At 30.0% G+C, this 13,039-nt stretch overlaps 1 pseudogene; it reads left to right on the top strand.

The window, feature by feature from the left end:
• The first annotated feature begins 1,004 nt into the window (after positions 1-1,004).
• Positions 1,005-4,582, top strand: LOC108782249 (luciferin 4-monooxygenase-like; annotated as a pseudogene).
• The last annotated feature ends 8,457 nt before the right edge of the window (positions 4,583-13,039 follow it).

Raw genomic sequence — 13,039 nt, 5'->3', positions numbered from 1 at the left:
GTTTGCATACAAATATTTGTCTTTTCCTAGTGGACGACCGCGTTGTTTCACAATACAAACGAAGAATTTCTCTGCAGTTTTTTATCATAATAATATCAATGTATTGTATGTATACAAAAATATAAATCTAAAATATATAAAAATATAAAATAAATAATGATATTTCGTAAGATGATCGTATATATGGGAAGTTGTATTTAATTTTTAATAAAAACCGTCAAAAATTTAAGGTTAAAAGTGAATAGTCAAGTAATTAACTGTATGAAGAGAGATGGTCTAGTCGATCATAAAATTATTATTGATATTTTTATATACTTGTAATTTATATATATACTCGTATATATATATATATATAAATATTCTTCAGAGTCTGAATCTTTTTATATTGTTTAATAATATCAACTATCAGTACGCTGATATGTGACTCACAGTAAAACTTATGACAGGTATAAAATTCATCTCTCATTTTATTTCTTCCTATCTACATGTTGAAATTAGATATTTCCATTGTACGTTTTCTCGTATCTCATTGATACGTTATCGTAACTTATAATTGTATGAATGAATCATTGTAATCATTTCAGTAGTTCGTTAAATAACAAATCGATCGACGTAAAAATATATGTGCGCGGCTTAGTCGGATTCGCCTCAAGCTTTTACACTATTAATTTTTTACGCGTATTAAATAAAATTCAACAATAATGGTAAACCTTAGTACCAATAAAAGTGGAGATCTATTTGATGAGGTATATATAGTTGTAATAAATTTTGTTTGGCTTTTAAGTGATTTAATATTTGTTCGTAATAAATTTAAATTCAAAATGCATTTAGAAATTCTTTAGACATTAAAGCCAGGTTTATCGAAACTTGTTTATTGTAATTAAAATCACACAAAAGCAATTCGAGTTTTGCTACCTGTATTTATTTATATTCATAATTTATCATTTGCGGTATTTAAATTTTCTAGTCGATTTATGCACTTGTCACACAATTTTTAGAAGAGCATGATGTTCAGGATACAGAACGACATTTTGATCGGCGAGGAGGTACCGATTTACTGGGAATGTACAAACGTTGGTGTTGGAGAAGATGCGAAGTAGAACGGAGTTCGTCGCTCAAGTAAGTCGACCTCGAAGATGTCGATAGAGACATCATCGAATCGATTTTAACGTAAATGTCACCATGATTCGCCATTTAACTCTCGCTCGTTCGATCATGATCTCGTAGGTGGAGGCGGTTACTGGCACGGAGACCACTTTTGCAGAAATGATGGAGAAAAGTGTGAAGTGCGCGCTGTGGCTGAGAGAACAAGTTGTTCAGTCGGGTGACATAATCGGCATTTGCACTCACAATCACTTGGAGTCATACGTACCGTTGTTAGCGGCACTCTACGTTGGCGCCATTAGCAATCCCTGGGACAACGAACTTTCCCCAAGTACGTTACTTTCCTCCCGCTTTTTCAGCTTGTTCCCGTTTTTCTTCGCACCAAGCATTAAACCACCAAACAAAATCAGATTTCCGCTCAACGAAAATTGCGTTTTTGCAAGACGTACTATTTTCATTTTCTATATTTTTTGCTTCTTTTTTAATCAATCAAAAAAAAGCATTATGAAAAAAGTATTTGTTGCAAAATAGTTAAACGTGTTTTTCTGCGAATTTCTTTGATGCGAATTCGAAACGTCATTGCAATTAATTCACGCAAATATAACAACCAAGATATGCAGTGTCGTCGAGTTTCTCGTATTTGCGAATATTTCCTTTATTTCAGCGACCGCACTTTACTTTCTCTTGCTGACGAGACCAAAAATAGTGCTCGTGAATGTCGGATCAGCAAAACGGTCTGGAACAAGGGAAACAATTTAAACACCAAGTTGGTGGTGTTCGACGAACTGGCAGAATTTGAAGACGCGTCTCTGACGAGCGTTCTGCGTTCTCAGAATGTCATGGGAATCAACGAATTCGAGTGTGTAAGATTGTCCAGCCGTGATCATGTCGCCACAATCGTTTGCTCGTCCGGCATTAGCGGTCTTTCGAAAGGCACTGAGATCAGCCACGAGTCTATAATCAATTACATGGTTCACGTCAAGATACACGACCTTCGAGGACACGTGTCTATGTGGACGCCTTCCATGCGTTGGTACTGTGGTCTATTCATCATTATCAAGGCTGTTCTTGATTGTTCGAAAAGAGTCACAGTCCCGGACTGCGATGAAATCGAGGAAATGTGTCGTTTCATCAAAAAGTATGAAGCGAGTGACGAGAGATTAACGGATATATCACTTAATTGCATACAAATCGGAATGTCGTCTCTGTAACACGTATCAATAATAATAATAAATAATCAGATATACATCGTGATACCAACGATTTTACGCGTATTTTTAGCGAATAGTTCAAGCACCGGTTATTTAAAACTCTTTATAAAGCATTCATTTTTAATGACATGCGCAGCTCGGTATAGAAATTAATTACGAGTTTATGCGATGGAGATAAAATTTAATATTTGGCGATATCACCTGATTTACCATGCATTTTTCATCACGTATAGCATCCGCGTTATTATTTTCATTTCGGAATTCTGCAACGGGAGTATTTTATACAATATTACCTTCGCGCGTTTGCGTTAATTTATGTTAATTTATGTCGCGCAGCGAATTTGCTAAAGGATAACACGGGCTTGAATTGAGGCGCATCTACAAACGGGCGTGATAGTTGTACCGCGTGATTTATTGCTTCGCGCAGGTAATACCGCGGGAGTGTTCGAGTTTAACGGCGTCGTTTTGCATTCAGGTATCCTGGTTTAGATGCGATTCCTGCTTCCCTATTCGACTGGTAAAGTTCGGCATATTAAGCAAGTACCGACTACCAACATTGAAAATCCTTTTGTTTGGCGGCGCGCATTTCCGGGAAGAGCTGCAGCAGAGTCTGGTGAAACTTTTGCCGCATACCAATGTCATATTGAGCTACGGTACGAATTTATCGAGATAATAAAATCATGGTCGTTATCGCAATCTTGTTATCCCACTGATTAATAATTAGTTGTATGAGTTAATTATATATTAACGTTGTATAAGACTAACCATACTAATTATGCAATGCCAACATATGTTTAAATTCAAAATACATATATTGACATGTAACGTAAAGAAAATTAATTTTTAAACTGCCCGTAGGAATGACAGATTACGGTGGATTATGTGCTCGTCAAACGAAACACAGTAAATCAGACAGTCGCGGATTTGTATGCGAAACAGGATGGCTGAAAGTAGTCGATCCCGACACGGGAAAAGTCTTGGGGGTCAAAACTAGAGAAATATGGGCCAAATCGTCGTACATGATGAATGGATACTACAACAATCTTGAGACCACAAAGAACACTATCGATTCGGACGGTAAATATGAAACAGTTTGACATTTTCCATTATTTACATCAGAATATACAGACAGAGATTTCAATTAATAGAATATAATTGAATAAAAATATCTCTCTGTAACAATTGAGAGAGATAATTTGTAGCATATTTTTTAAGACTGTAGTAATAAATGTTATAATTATTAATATGATAATATTATTTTGATTACTAATATAATTTAATAAAAATTATTTCGATGATTGATTTTAATATTAAAATTAAAGATAATTTCTATATGTTAAAAAAATTTCAAAAGTTTAATACAATCAATATGACGCATCTTAGGATGATTACATACTGATGATCATGGTTACTATGATGGCGATGGCAAAATCTTCCTCCTCGAATATCGGATTCATCAACTATAGAACTATCAAGATATCATCCGCGGAAATCGAAGCTTTGATTCAGCAACATCCCGCAGTCCTCGAAGTCGCCATAGTGGCGGTGCCACATGATGTTGAGGAGGAACATGCCATGGCTTTTATCATGAAAGTACCCGAGAAACAGGTAATTACTCTAACAAACATTCCCAATGCCTATTTAAACATTTGTCAATTGTTCTTATCTTATTTATTCTTTTCTTTATCATGTAAAATCTTTAAACTGTTAGAAACATCAAATCTTTTTTCCAAATTAAACTATTAAAAATTGTTTCCATCCACCTAAATTTTTCTACTTTAAACTATTAGGAAAATAACATTAAATACAATATTTTTGGAAGAAATACATTTAACATCATATTTTTTAAAAATATATCTTTTGTTTCAAGTTCTTTCTAAAGTTACTAAGTATTTTATACAATATCTAAAGTAATTCACATATTGATCTGTTCTTTTTTTGTCAAAGAGATTAGTTTATATAATTTTTTCATGTTTATTTACATTCTACTAAAAGAAATTAATTGCGCTTTTGTACGCGCAGCGTAATTTACTGTAGGCCCTAAGTTTCACCGTCTTGCCCTACATACGTTACATTACAATTCCTCACGTAAATTTCAGGCGACGGAGCTCGACATAACCAACTTGGTTGAGCAGAACATGCCGTGGTACTGCAGGTTGCATGCGGGAGTTAAATTCATGCAGAAGCTTCCTCGTATGGCTACAGGGAAGATCGCTAAGAAGGAACTCAAGCAAATCGCTAAGAGTTACTTTCCGATTACTCGATAAATTAAAACGATACTGTAAGTATGTTGTTATAAATTTAGGATATATATGTATTATACATATATATAGTATTGTAACATTTATTTTTTAAAATAAACTTTAATAGTTTAAAAATGTTTTTTCTATAATACAATATGTAACATAATATTGTATAATGTATTACAACATGATGTAAAAAACATCTCCTTACACATGTTTTATTTCTAATAAATTAATTTGATATAACCAGTGTGTTAAAGAAAATTACCCTTTATCGAAATTATAGAGCGGAGTATCGTTTTATCGCGTACTCGTGGCTCATTCGTATTTGTTAGGTGATTATCGATGAAATATGATATTACGATAGTGTCATGATACATTAGGATACATATCGCTATATACAGATTTATAATAAACCAATTAATAAAGCGATATCAGATAAACGATTTCAATAGAAATAAACAATTTCCTGTAGAGATACATATACATAAATCGATTACTATTTGTGCATATATACGTGGTGTGGCAATAAAATTCGATGAATGTTATGAGAAAATAAACAATTAATGTACAAATGATGTTTATGTCTTTCAAAGTAATCTTTTCTAGACAATACACTTTTAACAACGTTTGTACAGTTTGCAGAATTTTATGAGAAGCCATCTGTGCATGTCGCCTTAAAAGTCATTGGTATATATTAATTAAGTGGTGTTTGTTTTGTCACGTAACATTAATCAAATTTACTTTATTGTCACACCACGTACATGCATAAGCAAAAACGCTATTGATAAATACGAATGTCAAATACAGTGGAATTAAAAAAATAGCTTTTAATATTCATTTTTATATATTCATTATCGTAAAACCCAAATAATCATCATAAAACATAGGAAACATCGCTGGATAAAATATTCTTATAGTTCTTACAGTTCGAGGTAACGGAAATCGTCGTGGAAACGTTAGAGCGAAACTCAAGAGATTTTTCCAAACGTCCTGCTCATCTATTTCGCTTGTCATTGTTGAGAGCGGATTTTCCTGTCGCAGGACATTCATGTTTTGTCGTCCATATTACGTACGTCTGAGTACCACGGTGTAGCTCGGTATATGCATTAAAAAGAGAAATTCGAGTGAATCAAGAAGAGCTCCGTACACAATACTATAAAATACGTTCACTCTGATTGCTTCTAGAGGGAAAGAAAGAAATAAAATCGAAGTAAATTTTCTTATTCGATGAGAAGTGGCAGCGTAAATATACAGCTGATGATATAATATTCAATAATAATTAAAGGATTACATCGTATTATAATTACACAAGCAATATAAAAATTTATATCAGACATGATTAAAAGTCGATAAATTATATTTACTCTCATACGCTTTTATAAGCATATAAGATAGTTAAAAAACGTATATGTTAAAGATTTCCATTAATGCATTTGCAAAATTAATATCGGCCAAAGAGAGAAAATAATTTGTATTCTGTCTTGTTTTAAAATATATATAAATTTTATTATTGTAATATCACATTGCAATAATAAATAATATAATAAAATAATTCATAGGCGTGTAACAAGATTACGTATAAAATAAAAATAATTAAAATTTTGATCTTATAAAAATATAAGATATACATACATATAAATATATATTTATACAGTATATATAAAATTAAATTATCTGAAACGATTTAATTTGAATATTAATTACGCGACATGATAAATTATATTATTGCATTTCAAAATAAAGATCTATAAAAGGAATAATAAAATAGAAACATATTATAATTCAAAATTTAGAGAGATTTCAATTAGGAAAAAATTATGTTTAAAAAATGTCTTATCAATATTGGTATAGTTTACTTCAAAACAATAACGGTACATATACATACGTTAGCACATTTAACCTCTTGAGAAATACTCAAGAGAGAAATGCACGCGAAGAAGATTACTCTCAGTAATCGTCTTCAAACGTAAAGTGCGTAAAACTGCAGCGAAGTTTTAATATTTGCTTTACAATGTGTTTAGTCCAACCACGTCTTCTCTGCTCGACAAGAAGGAAACTTAACCAAGTATTCGCAAGTATTATAAGTAAACGCGCGAGACTAAAAAAGTCGCGCGCCGAGATAATTTCGTTCCTTCGCGTAATCGCCTAGCTTTAAAATCAAAGTAATTCAGCGCACCACAGCTGGAGAGATTAAATAGGTCGGATTTAATTAAGTTATTGCGGTCCGCGCGAAACTAAAACAACCGTAAAATAAGCTTCACGTCGCACGGTGGTCGTCCGTGATTAAGAGCAAAATGATTACGGGTACCCGCGATTACAGGAAGAACGTGACATTCCTTGCGCAAAGAAATCGCACTACGGTCGGTCTTCTTTAAGACAAATTTATCGTTTGCAAATGACGGCCGAAGACTGATGAAGCCGAAGGAAATTGAAAGGATTTCTGCAGACTTCGCGAGAACGTTAAATTTGTCGAGACATCGAATACGAAAAAATTGATAAGAAAGATTGAAATAGCTTGTGGAAGGTTCTCACTGTCAAATTCAATAATCGTGCAGAGATACTACTATTATCAATTTTTTTGTGACATTTTTAACGGTATGCATTGTGTTCAATTTTATTAATATAAAACTGATTATAATATCAATACTCGTAATTGTGTAATATTCATTTATACAAAATATTCTTTCATATGTATAATATTCATTTATTTAAAACATTTATTTATTATTAATTAATAAAGATGAGTGTCATCGGATACTTATTAACATTTTTATCTTCATTCTTATGCAATAAATAATTAAAATATCCCAAATTTTATATGCTGTTGAATTAACATAACTTTTTCGTATCAATTAAAATTAATTTTAATTATACCGAAACAATAAAATAGATGTATATCCATAAATTTATATTTTTATATTTAACTGCGAAACTTCGCTTAAATATACCTAAAACTTTCTAGAGAAAAATCAGAATTTCTTTACTTATATTGAAATTTCGAAAATGAGATGCTATAGAAATGTTATATTGCAGAAAAGAGAAGAATTTATTTTACATCTGAGGAGGGATAAAATTTGTAACCGAAACATGTGTGATTTTATTAAATATTATCTTAGTCTATTAATAGTTACTTTTTATCATTTGATACACACTTTTTAGTTTTATAACGTTTACATAATCTTATTCGTGGACTCCTATTTTACTTTGATGTTACACAATTAATTATTTTTGCAGAAACGTTCTGAAATACTAGAACGAAATTAATTGTTTAAATTATCTGAGAAATATTATACATTTTGAATAATGGCGTTGCTGCAGTAAAATTATCAAAGAATACCATAAGCTTTTAACTCCATTTAACATCTCTAGTTAATTTAGGGTATAAATATTGAATAATATAAAATATAATGCCATCGCTTTAGTCGAGTGATCGAAATATTTGATGCAGCGGTAAATACACTAACTCAAGAGTATTTACCCACTCTGTTTTCTTCATTAAATAAAAAAAACTGTAGAACTTTGATCTTCTTCATTACCCAATCTTCTAAATATTATATTTAGTAATGTTTGATGTCTTAAAATTTTGTATCCTACATGTAGAAAGATAATATAAGAATTAGAACGGAATATAAAAAAGATACGTACAAAAATCGGAATGAACAATACTTTTGAGCGGTAGTATATATGTGACATCTGGTCTAAAAATTATCCATTTCCTTGTCGCCGGATATATCCCTCGCAAGAAGAAGAAAAGAACGTTACAACTGTGCGAAGTAAGAAGAAGAAACTACGTCAACTACATAAGAATGAAGTTGAGGGAGGATGTGGTCACGAGTACGAGAAACATGACATTTTACGGCAGTGCCATCAGGGAAAGATCACGTCCAGTCGAATAGAAGACTCTTGCGAAATCGACTTTTTATGATCTCAGTGGAAATTTTACCAAATTATCGCAACAATAGCATGAATCTGTGCCAACGACGAAAACAATACAAACTAAGATAAGATGCGAGATAGAGATAATGATGAGGAAATCTATGCTTGTCTATGTCTTGAGCGTTCCATAAATAAAAATATTTAAAAACACTTGATAACAATTAAGTTTCTGATTTTTATTTAATTTACCAGTCTCTCTATAATTAATATATGTAATTACATACATTATCAATAAGATATTAATTTAGTGTTTTTAAATATTTTTAGATTTTTAGGAAAAGAATATCGTTTATAAAATAATGATAATGATAATGCTAATTACACAAATGTTATATAATTCGTTAAGAAAAGACACTTGTATAAATATAAGTATAAAAGTAAAAGCTTAATCATAAACCTTATTCGACTTTATAAGCGTCAAAAATTCTCACTTTTGATATCACAGCAAATAGTAAGCACATAGTGTAATGTAAAGACACATATGTAACTCTATAAGAGATTAAAAATAAGATTTAATAAAAGAGAATGAATGCTTTCAGTAAACACAAAAGTAAGCACGTTGCTATTGATACATTCTTTTATCATATAAACCTAAAGATCTACTTCTACTCCAATCATGGACAATAAATTGAGCGTTCATTGTTGTGTTCGTTGTGAACGCTTAATATCATACTATTTTAACAGATAGCTTCAGTCTCGGCTGTAGTTGTACAGTTAAACAAAAAAGTTTGCAAATTTTTGGACAGACAATGTAAATCTTAAGTTAAAGCAACAAAATTAGCAATTAAATGTAAGTAACAAGCAAATACTAGATTATAAAATCTTGTTTCATGATATGTACATATATTATAATAATTCTGGAGATTATTGAATACACAGCTAATATTTTGTTATTAATCTTTGACACAAATATATATTGTAAGTAATAAACTTATACTCAGTATATAAATATGAGTAATAGTATATATTTTTCTTAGTTTATCAATCCCTTACACAATCCCAAAATTTTGACATTTAAATTCCAGGCACTCTATACATATATGAGTATGAGTAAATATTGAAAAGTTGGATAAGATTTCGTTTCCTTCCTCGATTTCTTAATATAAAAAAGATTATAATTAATTGTGATACATATATATATATATATATATATATAATCTACGTTTTCATAGCAATCAAATTCAAAATATGTATTATCACGACTTCGTCGAGTACACAATCATATCGATGATACATCTGTGGATGATCAAATTGTGCGAATAGATTCCTTAATCGATAACTTTAATTATATTTAAAATACGTTTAACTTTAACACAAAAAAATATTAATCGCTATTAACCCGTAAATGTTGCATATTTTTTTTATTAATAAAATAATACACTACAGTTAAATAAAGAATATTTCTATAATAATTATAATATTATTCATATTAAATTCTGTAATTTTGACATTGTGTTTATAATCTCATTATATACAAATTTCTGCAATGTTGCAATATTATCTCTCATAAAATTGAAAGGTATAAATAAAATAATTTATTAATCTCCATGGAACCATAAATTATTAGTAAATTAGTCTATTATTATTTACAACTGTCTCAAACAACTAATTAAATATCTTTCTTGTAGGTAGCTAATTTGTTTCGCCAATAGATAAGCGTGTATTATAATTATTAAGTATTATGATAAAACACTATAATATTTTTATATTATAAATACATCAGATAAAATGTCATTCGAGAATAGACACATGCGGTTCTACGAAGCATTCAAAACGACATTTGTCAACGTTGTTAAAACGGACAGTAATAGCTCGCGAATGCAGAAAAATTTCACAACCGTTGCACACGGCTGCGATAAATTACCGTGGCGTCGAATCGGCGCGATGCATACAGCAGCGCTCAAATGCAACTCCGTTTCGATAAGCGTATTTTTATCGTTCGGTGCAAAATGCATTTTGCAGACCGCCGAACGAAAATTCCCGCGACCTCATAAATTTATTATGCCTCTGAACAAAAATTTTCAAATAATTCGGCGTGTTTATATCTCTTACAAAACGGACGCATTTCAAAGTTAGATATCTATAAAAGATAATTGACATGAAGATAATTGACATTTGCTAATAATTTAATTTAGTTTAAGTAAAACGAATAAAATGATTTCACGTAAAATCTGCGAAGAATATATAAATGAATATTTCTGCCTTTTTTGCAAATTTATTTGTACCAACTTGCATGTAATATATTCTCATACAATGTTTTCTAAAAGCTTACAATTTCGAATATTCCTGATTTTAGGAGCTGAATTTCTTAATTGTACGAATACATTTGAGAGTCCAAACAATATAATTGTTTGTTTTCGCTTACTTTTAAGATGATGTATTTTCTATAATTAATACACATATTTTGGGTATATATAATTTTGAAAAACACAGTTTATTTTATTCTTTATGAATAAATTATTAATTACCTGAAGCAAGAAATGACTGTTAATTAGACGTTGAATCGACGTCAAATTGGTAATCACCATACATCAAATGTAGAAATTCTTGAATACACAAATGGAAATTAAGAAGGAAAAGAATATTTAGTTAAAATCTTCGAGTTAACAATGAAATATTTTCCGTATTTAATTTTATTTATATATGATACATAACAATTTACACTGTCATTTTATCTTTAAATGTTAATTTAGGTTATAATTTTTGTGTAAACTTTATGATTCCATTTATTATTACATATTGTATTTTTATTATTTTTCTTTAAAATTATTGTCCAAAAATTTAAATCTCTTATAACTCTACTGTTTTTTAGTCATGTTAAACTGAATATAAAAAATACTAGCTGATTTTGTATCACACGATTAACCAAGAATTCGATTGTAGATTTAACTGAATATTAAAACTGGGGTGGGTATATTGATAAAAGGTCTGATACAGAAATATTCTGTAATTGATATTACAGCTACTATGGTAAGATATTTTTACAGATATGACGATGATTAATGAAAAAGCCATTGAACAGGTAAGAATACATTATTGAACAATACATAATAACCAAAGTGGAATTGTTTGAATAAAATTATTGTGACAATGTATCCTCGCTTTTCTTTAGTATTTACCATCGTTCAGAATCGAGGATAACATATTGATTGGCGCCGAGCAAACTCATCCGAAATGCACGAACATCGGAGAACTGGTCTTCGATAGATTGAGGAATAAACCGGATTTTGTGGGACAGGTACCGTCACATGAAAATCTCATATGATTGATTAGATTTTATTGCGCTCATAGCTCCGTAAGCTTCAATTAATCTGGCAAAATTAAGTAAATCTATAAATAATAACAAAAAAGAAAAGATTTTTTTTTAATTTCTCGCATTAACAATTGGAGATATTGTTTATATAATACTGATCGATAATCTTTAAGCATTTAAAACAAATTAAGAAAAGAGAATGTTTTATAAATAATGTAGCATCAAATGTCAAATATTATAGATCTAATTGATGTAAAATTTACGTATATGTTTAAAAATGAATCTACATTTTAAATTTTGTAAAATGTGTAGATAGAAATTGTTTCGGGAAAAGAGAGCACCTACGCGAAAATGAAAGAACAATGTATTAAATGTGTTCTATGGTTAAGAAAGCAAGGCATCCAAAAAGGTAATAAGATTGGCATATCACATAAACACTTACGTACCAGAATTCGCAAGTTTATACGTTGCCGCAGTAATATGTCCGTCGGATGAAAAAGTATCAAAAAGTAATTTTGTATAAATCAGAGCTGATGATTTATTTCGAACGGTTTGACATTCAAACGTCGAAATTTTAACATTAAAATCTTCGAAGAATCATAATTGTACAATTATTAATTTGTAATTAACAATAACAAATACATTTTTGTAAAAAAGAAAAATATTAACGAACATATATTAAGAATATATTTTGTTTTATTTATACAAATATATAATATTATATTTAAAAATATAATTTTTCGAAGTTTCGAAAACATTTTAATTTCAAAAGTCGAAAATTAACTTAAAAATTCAAAGCTCTTCGAAAGAACTCGAATCTTTGAAGTTATCAAAAGTAATAATATTAATGTAAGTTACATTTACCATTCCAATTACACTAATTTATAAATTTTAAATAATTTTTTAATGCAAAAAAGTAACAATTTTTAGGACGCTGAGTTAGAATGTACTACTAATTTCAGGTCAAATTTTTAAGATATAGCATGTCATTTTTAAAATAAGTATTTCTTTCCTATTCTTCTTAAAAAATACTTTAGGTATGAATGATGAACAAAGTAAACGTTTCTACTATGATTTAATGATGATTGAGAAATACCTACTTCTTATAATAGAAAAGAATTTTTATCAGTATCAGAACGAAAACATGCTAGGCGATTACTGCTGGATTCTAAGAGTTTCTTTCACCAACTCCGATTAACGCTAATCGATGGTTAACTCAATTATCATGATTGCCAACGTGAGAATTAAACAGTTTGTCTTGAGAGAGAGAGAGAGAGAGAGAGAGAGAG

The sequence above is a fragment of the Cyphomyrmex costatus genome, unplaced genomic scaffold, assembly GCF_001594065.2.
Source record: "Cyphomyrmex costatus isolate MS0001 unplaced genomic scaffold, Ccosl1.0 scaffold980, whole genome shotgun sequence".
In the NCBI taxonomy this organism is placed as follows: domain Eukaryota; kingdom Metazoa; phylum Arthropoda; class Insecta; order Hymenoptera; family Formicidae; genus Cyphomyrmex; species Cyphomyrmex costatus.
Note: the sequence above shows the minus strand (reverse complement) of the source record. Positions and strands in the feature narration are given on the sequence as shown.